General features: G+C 36.7%; 1 protein-coding gene across 5 annotated transcripts in view; it reads right to left on the bottom strand.

The window, feature by feature from the left end:
• sulf2b (sulfatase 2b) overlaps window positions 1–14,785 on the bottom strand; it is a 146,120-nt gene that overhangs the window by 41,535 nt on the left and 89,800 nt on the right. The window lies entirely within an intron of this gene.

Raw genomic sequence — 14,785 nt, 5'->3', positions numbered from 1 at the left:
TGCAAGTAAAATGAAGAAAAAAAAACCCGGTGTGAGGTAGAGAGGCAAGAAGAAAATAGACAAGGAAATGTTTTATATGTTCAACCGAACATGGATTCAGAAATATCTGAGGTGAAACGTTTATGACAGCGATGTACTTTCCATCTGTTTTCTCTTCACGTCGCCCTTACAGATATTCTCACGTACGCCTGCAATGCCACGTTTGAACAAGCAACACGAGCCTCAAGCCTTCTGGGTAAATCAGACCGCTGAAACGCCACAATCTACATTTCAGCTCCATTCCCTCTAGAGATCTATTCAGTTTGGTGACACAAAACACTTTCAGATTCAAATCGCTCCATGACAAGCCATTTAGCTTAACAATAACCACCCCACCCTCCTTTTCTCCTTCTTATAGCAGATGAATCATTAGACTGTAAATCGGGAGAAGTGTAAAGGGAGATAGAAAGGAGGTCCTGGTGGATATTGTGTACTTGTCTCCGATTTGGATCACATTAAGTTAGCGCTCTCTGCGCTAACTTAAGTTTAGTTTAGCTAACTTCTTAAGTTTAGCGCAGAAGTTGTGTCAGACACATTGTTGCGTGATAATAGAGAGCTTAATAATAATAAACCAGACTATGACATCAGCTAGATATTTTAAAGCAAGCAATAAAAGTTGTTTTTAACAGTTTTGTGGTGGTTTTTACTTGTGTAAAAGTGATGTGGGTGGTTGTCATGGTGTGGCTAATGTGTTTTGAGTGTTCTAACTGTCTGGCTGTGCTGCTGTTGGGGTGTTGTGGGCGGTTGCTACAGGCCATTGCTAGTCCCTGTGATATCAGATATGCCAGCTACACCGTCCTGGCAAAAATTGAACGTCAGATCACTTTAAAGAAGTAACAACACACCTCTGTTCAGCGAGCCACATGATTTAAGGATCATTTATGCTAACGTTTAATACTTAAAAGGATAGTTCTNGTGTGTGTCTATGTCTATGTGTGTTAGTACGTGTGCATATTGTGTGTGTGGAGTGTTTTGTATGTGGGTATGTCCGTCCGTCTTCTGTGTTTTCACCTTTTTCTTGTTTTTACAGGTATAACTTTAATTGCTTTGCTTATAGTCAATATGTCTCATGTACAGCTGCTTTGTAACAATGAAAATTGTAAAAAGCGCTATATAAATAAAGTTGAGTTGAGTTTTAGTTCAGCAGTTCATCTGCGTGACGAACATGTGGATGTCTTGTATTAAATAAGGGCATTAATAAAGAGTTCTTGCCGATAACAGCAATTAATCCTTCTTCATTAATGTCTGCTAGCCTCTAATTACACCTGCTAATTAGAATTCATCTCTCGCTCATTCTCTGTCCTGTACTGCATTACTGCCCACCATACATCTCTGCCTGTTACGGCACTTATGACACAAAAGACCATAAAAATCTCAGATTTAAGAAATGTACTACATTGGAATTGTACTCTGACGTGACATACAGTACACTTGACACATTAGCATACAACTGGCAATGTACAGTAATCTCATATTTACAGTTCCCTTAATGAGGTGAATTATGAGGCTGGGAGCATTGAAAAGCATGTAATGTTATTTAATGGACACAATACGCTTTGTCTTTGCTGGATCGGTGTAGGACAAATACCATCCACTAAAGAAAACTACAAACTACTGCTGTAATAACGCTGTGGAGAGTAGATGAAGCTGATAAAGCCGAAAACGGAAATTCTAAGCTTTACATAGACCAAATTTAATTGGGTAAGGCATGTTGTAGGCGTGTTTCCGGTCCTTTTTGTTTGCGGTTTTGCTTGCTGCATCCACTCACATGAATAATACATTTTGATATATTTACATTAGGAAATTTACAAAATATCGTCATGGAGCATGATCTTTACTTAATATCCTAATGATTTTTGCCGTAAAAGAAAAATCGATCGTTTTGACCGATACCATGTATTGTTGGCTATTTGCTACAAATATACCCGTGCAAATTATGACTGGTTTTGTAGTCCTGGGTCACATATTTTCTAAATAAAATGTAAGTGATCTAGAGTGATCAGTGTGGTTGCTCCATGTGCATTCTGAGGATGCTACACTGTACACTGTAAAAAAAATCCAGTAAAAAAACGGATAAAGTACTGCCAGAAAATGACCAGTATATTTTCCTGTATTTTTGCGGACATTTCCGTTAATGCTAAAATGTAATTTAATGCAGTGCAAAATGTAAAATACAGGTAAAACAACTGCAAAAATGAATACGGAAAATTTATTCATATTAATACAGTATACTGTGCCCTATTTTTAATGATTTTTTTAGAGTGTACGTTTTTTGTGGCGTTAAATTTTGAGGTATAATCAAATTATTTCAATTTAACAAATTGTTATGTCTTAACAAGTAATTTCAATTTAAAATTTAAAATTGTACATTTTTAATATTTTTACATTACTTTTTCCATTTCATTACATATTACCAAAATAAGTTAAGAAACGTATTATTATAAGATACTATTATATATGAGTTTGCTATATCGCTCAAATTCAACCCATGAACATAAATTTCAATAGTTGTAACACCTGCTAATCCCGCGGTTATAATTTCCTGTATAAAACTGTGTTTTCCTTTTCAGCCAATGAATAATTCCATTATAAAAACAGAATAGAGGATTAAACGATCAGTTTGATGAGGTCTGTGTGTGCGCTGGTTTGATTGACAGACATACAGATTATATACACACTGTAATAAATTTAATTTCAGGAGGGCTGTATAGGCGTTAAGAATAATAACTAGTCAGTAATGAGTTTTATTTTTCGAGTAGAGCAAAAATATACATGAATAACTTTAATAAAGCAAAATAAATCAAACAAAATTGTTTTTTTGAGTACGACAGAAAGAAAAAATAATAGTAGATATTTTACTTAATCATGCAATCAAACGTTAAAGCAGTCTTGAAAACAACAGCGTGCCGTGTGCTCATGAACCCCCGCCAACCTATTTTTGCAACTTATCACATTTTCACTTGCCCGTGTGTTGTGTGTGTGCGCAGACTCATCGAGTATGAACACCGGCTCTGTGCCAAGGCTGCTAATTAATTTGCACATTAACCAAATGTGTGTAGTTGCTTATGTGTGAGCCTGTGTGTGCAAGAAAGAATACATGTTCATCCATTTTGACCATTTGGAAAAAAACATGCACCACACCAATACCTCTCTTTAATCTCTCAAAATGTCTTAAGTGTGATTCTTGTTAAACACATGTCATGCTCTAGTTTATATTATTCAGTGTTGTTAATCGTTCACAGATCACCGGGCACCACGTCAATTGATGAAAGCGACCTAAATCATTTGACACTTTAATCCAAAACCATTTACAAAATACCTTACAGCAACAATTCCCCTGGGGTAACCTTGGGTGAAGTGTTTTGTGCTGGGATACAATAGTGACAGCTCATGAATCAAGCCTCCAATTGGATTCAAACCAGCAATCTTTTGGTTACCAGCCCAGATGTAACCAAATCCAAATAACCGCTGGACTACACAACCCGCTTAACCTCTAAATTCAACAACTGATAATAAACCCAAACAAATCCAAACAAACAGAAAACAATGTAGAAATATTTCACTGTGGATGTCTTTATATAAAGGCTTTCTGCAGAACTGTAACTTCTGTGAATAGACCCCTAGGGTCATGTTGCCTTGACTTGTGTTTACTTTAAACCTTCAGGACTGCGCAGTCTTTTCGGAAAGGTCTGTGGTGTTTATCGACCGAATAATCAGAGTGTTTGCATCCAAGCAAATTGGTCTCTGACAATACTACACGAATGCAGAATGACAGGGCTCAGTCAAGGGCTAAGACACAGACGGTCGGGTCATCCGCAGCGCAAAAATGACTTCATGCAGGCCACTTTCTATATGAGAATCTGTGCATTAGAGTTTGCAGTGTAACTGCCGCACAACGGACCTGCTGGTGTCTATTACTGTAATTCAATTCAATTCAATTCAAATTTATTTATATAGCACTTTTCACAATGTGCATTGTTCCAAAGCAGCTTTACAGGAGAAAATAAGAAAAACCGAAAACACAGAAAAAGTAAAACACAGTACAGTGCATGGTGTTTGTAGAACAAGTAAGATCATTCTAATAAAGCAATGTTAACGGAATTTACCGAACCTTTAAGCTAATCTAATATTGCAGTCTCGCGGTGAGCAAGCCAACACGGCCCTGTGGCGAGGAACACAAACTCCAATGACAAATAAATGGAGATGATAAATCTCAGTGGGGAGGGCCAGGTCCCAACTGACGTGTCACAGCTGCACTCAGTGACTTTGATTAAAAGTTACTGAGTAACTGTTTACGAATAACAAGGAGAGCTTATTAATTGTGATTTAGGAAATTTCATGGCGCTACCAACGCCAAGGTCATGGGTTCCATCCCAGGGGATTGCATATAGTCAGAAACAAATGTATAGTACAATGCAATGTAAGTCGCTTAGGATAAAAGCGTCTGACATATGCGTAAATGTAAATGTAATGAATGGGTCCTGTAGTTTGGTCACATTTAAAGAAACCGTATGGTACATTGACATCTAGCGGTTGAGCTTGGTATTGCAGTCTAAATTCAAAATATCGGAGAGACAAGTTTAGCCAAGTAACGGTTCTTCTCGTTTTCTTGTTATCAGAAATAATCATTAAGTGCAGCCCAAGAACGCGCTCATGCGCAGTAACGTTTGTTTTTATTGTCACTTTGAAACAGTCTATTTCTGAATGTATATTATGAGAATAAAGGTTTAGCGTTTGTGGCGGATTTCTGTTAGACAACACTGACAATTGGACTGCATATACCGATTCTGAGGTTCTCCATTGAACACATTTAAATTCTGCTCACTGTTATTGGATATTCAGGTTGTGCCTGCAAAGCTCTAAATGCTTAAGTTTCTTCTGTAGTTATTTACTTCCTTTTCTATTGAAGAAACTTCTTATCTTTAAGCAGGCCAGTAGAGCAATACAGTTCAGCCCAAGAGTTGAGACTTGAACACAACCCAATCGATTTCACCCACTGTGCTAAAGTTTCTATCTGCTCTTGAGGGAGAGAGAGGACGCCATCCGCCCCCCAAAAAACGCTTCAGTGGCCTAGCACGGTAATAAAAAGCTCTCCGTAAACCTGACGGGCCAACGCTCGAACCGACTCCCACGAACTCCTGAGCTAACATTTGTCTTAGGATTTCCATTGGGGCCAGGCTACTTTCATGTTCTCATTTCACACTGCCTCCTCACCCGTGGCTATAGAGCTCGCCTCATCTCGCCTGGTGGAATATTAATAGAGAGGGTAGAAGGTAGGGGAAAAAACGTACTAAGTCACTTTCCTTTTTTGTTTCTGCAGGGAACGAAGAGAGCGGGACGCCCACAGAATACAGATGCCCTAATTTGACCCCGGGATTGTGTATGCAAGTAAAATGAAGAAAAAAAAACCCGGTGTGAGGTAGAGAGGCAAGAAGAAAATAGACAAGGAAATGTTTTATATGTTCAACCGAACATGGATTCAGAAATATCTGAGGTGAAACGTTTATGACAGCGATGTACTTTCCATCTGTTTTCTCTTCACGTCGCCCTTACAGATATTCTCACGTACGCCTGCAATGCCACGTTTGAACAAGCAACACGAGCCTCAAGCCTTCTGGGTAAATCAGACCGCTGAAACGCCACAATCTACATTTCAGCTCCATTCCCTCTAGAGATCTATTCAGTTTGGTGACACAAAACACTTTCAGATTCAAATCGCTCCATGACAAGCCATTTAGCTTAACAATAACCACCCCACCCTCCTTTTCTCCTTCTTATAGCAGATGAATCATTAGACTGTAAATCGGGAGAAGTGTAAAGGGAGATAGAAAGGAGGTCCTGGTGGATATTGTGTACTTGTCTCCGATTTGGATCACATTAAGTTAGCGCTCTCTGCGCTAACTTAAGTTTAGTTTAGCTAACTTCTTAAGTTTAGCGCAGAAGTTGTGTCAGACACATTGTTGCGTGATAATAGAGAGCTTAATAATAATAAACCAGACTATGACATCAGCTAGATATTTTAAAGCAAGCAATAAAAGTTGTTTTTAACAGTTTTGTGGTGGTTTTTACTTGTGTAAAAGTGATGTGGGTGGTTGTCATGGTGTGGCTAATGTGTTTTGAGTGTTCTAACTGTCTGGCTGTGCTGCTGTTGGGGTGTTGTGGGCGGTTGCTACAGGCCATTGCTAGTCCCTGTGATATCAGATATGCCAGCTACACCGTCCTCCAAGCAAAAATTGAACGTCAGATCACTTTAGAGAAGTAACAACACACCTCTGTTCAGCGAGCCACATGATTTAAGGATCATTTATGCTAACGTTTAATACTTAAAAGGATAGTTCACCCAAAAATACAAATTCTGTCATCATTTACTCACCCGAAACATGGTAATAGTAATAGTCGATTACTCTTAGGACCACGTAAAACTTTACAGTAAGGTTATATTTGTTAACAATAGTTAATGCGTTAGTTAACATAAACTAACAATGAACAATACTTCTGCAGCATTTATTAATCTACTTCATGTACATTTTTAATCAAAAGTTAACATTAGTTAATGCACAGTGAGATAACATGAAAAGTTGTATTGGCATTAAGTATCATCAACAAAGATTAATCATTGTTTAAAAACTATTGCTCATTGTTAGTTCATGGTAGCCAATCCATTAACTAATATTAACAAATATAACCTTATTTTAAAGTGTCAACCAAATTTCATTATACTGTAGACATGTCTGACACAATAAGAAAAAATATACCGGCATTGTCAAAAAGTGCTCGATTTCATGTGAAACTACTCATATGTTAATACGTGAAGAGTTTATTTGCAAAAAGCGATTTTTATGTTTTATTGTGTTATCTGTAGTCTATAGATATTTTTGAGTAACCCAGCTGCAGTTTGATTGACATTACTTAAAATGTGCAATGAAAAAAACACATAATTTTTCAAAAATTTAGAAATTGAACTGAAATGAACTCTTCTGTAAATAATTCAGTTCCAGTACCCGGTTGACATTTTACAATTGTAGGTGATGTTACTGCACCCATTTAACATTGGTTACAAGCATGAGCTCTCTCTGCCTCCCTACACACACAAAAAAGGGAAAACAAAATAAACTAAATTAAATTTGACCAATAGCATCCTTTATTTATGTAATTACAATAGATGCTTCAAAAATATTGTTACAGTAAATTCTTTTGGCCACAATTATTGTCAGATATTGTGACAGCCCTATTGTAAACAATTACTGTATACACTGTGCATGTGTGTGTGAGTCTCAAAACACAATAAATTGATCTGCATAGGCCATGTTGACTTCATGTGCACTTCTGGTCAGCAATGTGGTCAATACGCACGCTCGCACACGCACACACACACACACACACACACACACTGACCTCTCTGTTCCCCCCTGAAATGAAACATGCTCATTATCATTCACACACTACCAGTTCAGACAGCACTCCAGTACTTCCAGAAGCATCTCTATGGCAACATCACATGTCTTTTTGAACAACTACTCTCTCTCTCTCTCTCTCTCTCTCTCTCTCTCTCTCTCTCTCTCTCTCACTCACACACACACTGTGATGGACATAATCACTGTGGTCTCATCAACAGCCAGAAGCACATACGGGTGAATGTGGTGTTTCTTTATATTCTTAACCTCCATTCGCACATATTTCTGTAAGAGAAGTACTGAGTGTGTGTGTGTGTACTTGTGTGTCACAGTACATTAGTTCTAGGCCTCTCAAAGCTCTCGCTGATCCATCCTTCACTGTAAAAAATGATTCGTAGCCCTAGTAAATATGGCTCAATTAAATAGGCTGATTTTCCTCAAAAAAAATAGTTTTGCACATTACTTAATTTCTTGCTATAAATGTTACAACATTTATTGAGATTGCGGTTTGCTTAAAATAATGAGTAAACACAGCAAGTAATTTTTAGTAAAGTCGCATGAATCTGGTTATTAGTCAATTTGACAAAACATTTTAAGATTTGATTAGATCATGTGACAGCACTTGACTGGCTTTCAAGGCTAGCGGCCATTTTCTGAAAATCATCTCCTCAGACGATAAAGGTGAGTAAACTTAACTTGTTTTATACTAAAATGTTTTATAAAATAAATCCCACCAATAGTGTGAAGATACATGTTTCTTAGTGTTTTCATTTTAGATAAGTTTAATTGTGGTGGTGGACGTTTCTTAGTGTTTTAAATAAGCTCATATCAAATGTACAGGAACATGCGTGCACGGTGCGCTTCAACTTTTGTGAGAAGAAATTTGATTTAAGTTGCTTAAATGAGATTTGTGGTACAATCACGATTGCCTACTTTTATGAAGGCATGAAAACACGTTGATAGTTATATTCGCCGTCCGGCTCCTTAGCTTTTTAGTTTCAATTTGACACAATGCGCCACATTAACAGACAACGTTTTTAAGTGAGTTAAAATGACCGCGAAGCAGTCATTGCTTTATATCAAACCTTTCATCTGTCAAAATTTTATCTGCTTAAATTTCATCTGTTTATCTATACCGCGTGCGAGCTGTCGTTAATGGTTTCTGTTATCTTTTGTCATGTGGCATCTTGAGGTGCGGACAGGGTGTGACCGTTTACCGTGAGCTAGAAGTGCGAGGCGGAGGCTGGAACAGCGGGCTCAAATCTCAATGCATTGTGTTGGTTAGAACCCTCCTTAAAACGGCACACTGTCACTTTGCAGACACGATAGAGGAGAATTGTGTCGGCTAAGCTAGTGATTAATTTATCTTTTATTTTAGTACTTATATAATTGTTTGTGTGTGTCATAAATGCATATTTTACATACTGAGCAGTGCAAGTGAACAAAACACAGTAGTGTTAAGTACAATCAACTTTGTTAGTGTGACATTACACTATGCCAATGTTGTGAAGTTCTGGTAAAGTGCCATTATGTGACTTTAATATCTTTGTTTTATATTTTAGGAAAGCCAATTCCTGAATGAATGTTAAAAAAATCTTGGGAGACCTGATTTTCATAGTGAGGAACTTATACAGACTAGGTAAGAACTTCAACTTCAGCATCCAGATGATGCAGCAGACCTGTGTGTGTAACATAACCGTTCAAATTGATTCTTTACATTCTTTCAATTATCAGTATGTATACAGTATGTATATATTTTATACTATTCTAAATTTATATTATACATTAATATCATATTGTTTTGTTTCAGGACAATAATGGTGAAGTTAATCAACCTTGCAGAGCACACAGTAATCACCAGAGGGGGGATCTCCAGATCTCCATATCCAGCTCAACACCACACTTAACATGCAAGCATACAAGACCACACACAAACATTATATAAATAACATATAACTCTACACAGTTATCAAACGCACATACACACTCATGCATACAACACCACAGATATTAAAAACCATTAAAAACCACTAGCCATGTTGATGGTTACTGTTGTTATAATGTTGTCAGAATGTCTGTTGTTTAGTATTGTTTATTTGTTTTTGTTGTACAGTGAAATTACATTTCTGAACTGCTGTATGCTTCATGTTTAAATTCATTCAGTGAAAAAACAAAGCTTTTAACATTTCACAGCTGTCCATTGTTTCTGTATTTTAGGTGTTATGAACATAAAATTATTTCTCTAAATGAGCTTACATTTTATCATGAGGGTAAACTAGACTTTTTTGGTAGAAATAACAAAAATGTGTTCGTAAAAACAAACTAAAATTGTGAGTCACACCAACTGAAAAAATTAAGCAAAATCCCTTGCTGGGAATAGGGTTAGGGTTACTCAAAAAATTTAAGCAATGCCTACTAAAGAATTTAAGGTAATGCTGCTTAAAATTCAATGTAGAACTGGCTTAAAAAATTGGTCGCAAAAATGATGCACTATATTTTTAAGTAACTTGAGCGTAATTTTTTTTCAGTGTTCCACTGTCTCTTCATTATTTCAGTTTGACCCTGAATCTTCATCCATCCCTCACTTCCCCAGTGCCTCTCTCCTCCATAATCCTGCAGGCTCGACGTTTTCTATCATCCATACCAAATACACTTGATCTATCTCTCCTCTACTGGGAAAAGCTGAAAAAACACAGACGCTGGACATCATCCACTTAGTGTCCAACCACAGGTATTTATTGTCTTCCTATATGATCCAATATAATTTCATTTATTTATTATTGTACATGTTAAATTACAATATAAAAACATCATCCCTGGGTTGTTTGAGGCCATTAGTAACAAGCTCATTTTTTTCGAGCTAGAGGATCTATAGTGGGTGATCCCCAAGATCGCCTAAAACCACATAATGACCTTGAGACATGAGTTTGTGTCTTTAACACACATGCACCCACTCAAATCCTCATACAGTAATGTGCTGTTGTCCATGTGCAGGAGACTCTTCTATTCATCTGACCATGTGAGTGTGTTTTCACCAGTGCTCTTTCTTCTACATGTGTGCGGGTAAAAGGAAAGAGTGAAAGCAACAGTCCTTTATGAATACATAAAGATCAAGAGAAGATCAAAGGAGAGGACACAGTAACTCGGCTTGCGGATGCTACGTTTAACAGATGAAAGCTCGACTCGTTCTCATACATCCTGTCTATTTTCGCTCATCCGAACCTGACTGCGTCCAGTTCGTCCTTTCGTCCACTGATAAAAGGCCCAAGCACAGCTCTTCTCTCGCTTTAGATCATTATCCAGATTCACATCATTAAAATGACCCACACAACCGTGAATAGGCCTACGCCAGAATACAGATAAAACAACATTTTTACTTAATGTGAGGAGATATGAGTGGTGCTTGGCAGTGCATTAGTTGCATCTATGTGATAGGGTGTTGTGGGTGGTTTCCAGGGTGTTAATATGTGGTTGCAAGGTGGTTTTCAGATAGATGGCATGTGCTTATTCCAACAAACAACACAATATTCAATGTATTATTCATTGCATAGCACAAACAGGGTTAGGGGTTTGTTTCAGCAAACATCACAAAGAATTAATAAAATAATTTTACCGCAGTTACTTAAAAATATATAAGTTAACATAAAACAAACAGAAATACTTTTATATACAGTACAGTATACTCTATATAAACTCGGCTTTTAAACATTTAGATTAAAAATCAATAAAAAACATGATTTGAAAATGTTGAAATATAAATAAATGAGTGTATATATATACGTGTGGGTGTAATATTTCACAATATTTATCACTAATGCACCATGGTATCAACACTGTAGTTTTTTAAAGATAAAGAATCACTTTAAAAAGTAATTCAGTGGCTTCATAAATATCACTAAAATATTGTATTAACAGATGTATTAAATTAATCAACTCTTTTAAAATCATTAAGTGTTTTTTTGTGGGACAAATAAAAAAATTGATAAAAAAAACATTTAATATATCTAAAATTTACATATATTATTTGAGTTTATTTAATGAAAAGAATAAGTATTTAATTTAAAAAAAAAATATATATATACACACTTAATAATTTGGGTGAATTATAAAAGAAATATTTGAAATACTTTTTACTTACATGTACTCAATTTAAACAGTACTTTTCATTGATTTCACTACTTTAAAATAAAATAAAAAAATGATTGAGTATATCAGAGTTAAACTTTTTAAAGTGCAGATAGGCTAGTATTTTACATACTAATTCATGCTATTGGTAGTTACGTTTATTTACCATAAAACTGTGCAACACAATGAGAAACAACAGATTGCAGGCAACATAATAGCTTGTACATTCACTGTGACTTTATTGCGACCATGCTGAAAACCACATACGATATATCACCAAAATGACTTCAATCTGCTAAAAGCAGCACATAACAATATCCTGTAAACTGCTGGTGGTAGCGGCGACAGTAAATGTGTATGTTCACATCTGTCAGCAGTTTACCACAGACCTTGTAAAATCTCTCAGTGATGAACCCCAAAATAAATGAAAGCCATTTAATAAGTGAGAAATGTGTGGCTCGTGATTTACTGTGGCAGGTTGGAGGAATTAAACACATCTGGCTCTGGAAGATCAGTGATGCGTGTTTGGCAGATGAGATGCACATATGGGCTGAAGTTCTGAGCCAGACAGGTCCATGTGGTTTAGGTTTTGTGGTTCTGTATCAGAGGGTTTTAGCGGGACAGACACACAGAAGAGGAGTACGGCAGGGGTCTGGCAGGTTTTTGTGTAATCCTTCACAGAGAGTTGGCAGTTATTTCCAATTTGTCTTGCTATTTCACAGTTTGATGTTAGACACGTACCTCGTCCTATTTTTAGGAGAGAGGTGGCCGACATGAGCTTGTGTGTGTGTGTGTGGGATGTTAAGTGTCTGTCACGCATCATTAATCACTGCGAGTGTGTTTTCCCTGTGAATAAGCATGTGACAAGCACTGACCGCAGGACACACCTCAGATATGACACCATTTCACAAACATTCACTTTCACTGAGAGCAGAGGCGGGTAATCACAGGTTGTGCTTAGAAACAAAGATGGAAAGTTAGGATACAAACACGATCAACACTTTTTCTTTCCTTAATATGGACGACAAACCATACTAAGGCTGCAACTAACGATTATTTTTTTGATTAATCGGATAAAAAGTTTCATTAGATCTTTTGCTTATAACTAAATCAGAGATGGGAAAAGTATACACAACAGAACTCATTAGCCTTCTCCCAAAATGTTGTGAATGTCCCTCTAATTAACACACCAAGGCTGATGAGTTGATTCAGGTGTGTCATATTCAGTGTTGGGTGGAACTAGTTACTAAGTAATTAGTTACTGTAATTTAATTACTTTTCCCTGGAAAACGTAAAGTAGTAAGGGATTACTCAATTTTTTTCTGTAGTTTAATTACAGTTACTTCTGATGTAATCAAACGAAATACTTTGTGTAATATATGTGTGTGCGATAGTGGAATTGACATCAAAATTCAAAGTCTAACTTTAAAATCTGTGCTTTTATGTATAATTCTCACAATTGTAATACTTTGGTCAGTTAATAATACTACTTTGTGTAGTTTTATATTATTTATTTGAATGAATTAAATGGGCCGTTTCATGACTATCCTTGAATCACTTAACTAATCAAGGTTGATGTAGGATATAGAAAGTAATTAGTAATAAGTAATTAAATACTTTTTGGAGAGAGTAATTTGTACAGTAATCTAATTACACTATTGAATATGTAATTAGTAACTAGTAATTAATTACTTTTTCAGAGTAACTCGCCCAACACTGGTCATATTAGAAACAGCTGTCAATAGTCTCTCCCAAACGTGGGAGGGGATGGTTGGCCAAAGAATTTTTTTTTGTGGCATGAAAAGTGAGATATATGTCATTCAAATGTAGTGAAGTACAATAAAAAGTATCCAGAAAAAATTACTTACAGATACTCAAAAAGTGTACTTAAGTACAGTACTCAAGTAAATGTCCTTCGTTACGTGTGAACTACATAAACCCCCAAATCAGGGTATTTAGCCACAAATTGGGTTTTACTAATATAATCTTTAATTTTGTCATTTAAAACACCTCTCCCCTTTAAACTTTAAAACTGCAAGGCTTGAAGAGATGCATGCAAAACACGTCTGACTTAAAAAATGCGCAACTTGTGCCGCACGGAGAGACACATCTGACCAAAAAACAACGCAGCTAAGGCTGCACGGAGAGAGGCGTTCACGGAGAAACACATCTGACTTTAAAACTGTGAAGCTCATGCTGCACGGAGACTCACATCTAAAATGGTCATTTTAAAAGGGAAGAAGACGCGCTTGATTTATAACTGCGCATAAATGACTTCACAGACCAACTAATCGATAATGAAATTCATTGACAACGATTTTCATTATCGATTATTATCGATTTTATCGACTAGTTGTTGCAGCCCTAAACCAAACAACATGCGACAATGTGACACTTACAATGAAAGTCTATGGGGCAGCATACGAGATGATCATGTTAAAAAAATAGCATTTCACCACATATACTGTTTTTGCTGTATTATGAGGATGAGAAAATCATACAATTTTATTTTTGAATGAACTACATTAAAACACATTCATGCACATGTGACATTGCAGAAAGCCAAACTGTCATTCTTTCACTCTTTCTGGCCTCAGGACTTTCTTTCCTTTATTTTCTTTCTTTCTTAAAAGAGAATGTGTTACCAAGGATCTAAGACACTACAAGCCCATGGCCCTGATGTGAAAATGAGGTCTCGGTACACACCATTTTCTCCATGCACACACACGCACGCACGCACGCACGCACACACACACACACACACACACACACACACACAACTTCTCAATCGATTCTGTTTTTTGCTCTTTCTCTCCGTGATTCGAAATGACAGATGCCCTTTGCTGAAGGCTCATGAAGACGAGGGTTCCTACACCGGAGGAACAGATGCCTGAGAGAATCAAAGTGCCCTCCGCTCTGACATCCTGCCCTGCATCTCCCCTCTCTCTCACACTTCTGTCACCTCCTCTACACCTCTCTCACTCCATCAAGTCTATTTCAGCTCTCACAAGGGAGTAGATGTTAGCTTATGTAAGGTGTGTGTGTCATTTTCGAAGAGACAAATAGGGACAGGTAATTCTCAAATGAATACTAGTCAACTTTGTAGTAATATACTGCTGTTTAATCACAATGTGCATTCGTAAGGGATTCCTTTTGTACCAATAAGAATGAACGCAAACTTTTAAAAAACGAACAAAAATATACAATGAGAAAGAAAATAAACACTT

This window comes from Triplophysa rosa, linkage group LG21, assembly GCF_024868665.1.
Source record: "Triplophysa rosa linkage group LG21, Trosa_1v2, whole genome shotgun sequence".
NCBI lineage: Eukaryota > Metazoa > Chordata > Actinopteri > Cypriniformes > Nemacheilidae > Triplophysa > Triplophysa rosa.
This window is presented reverse-complemented; position numbering and strand designations above follow the sequence as displayed.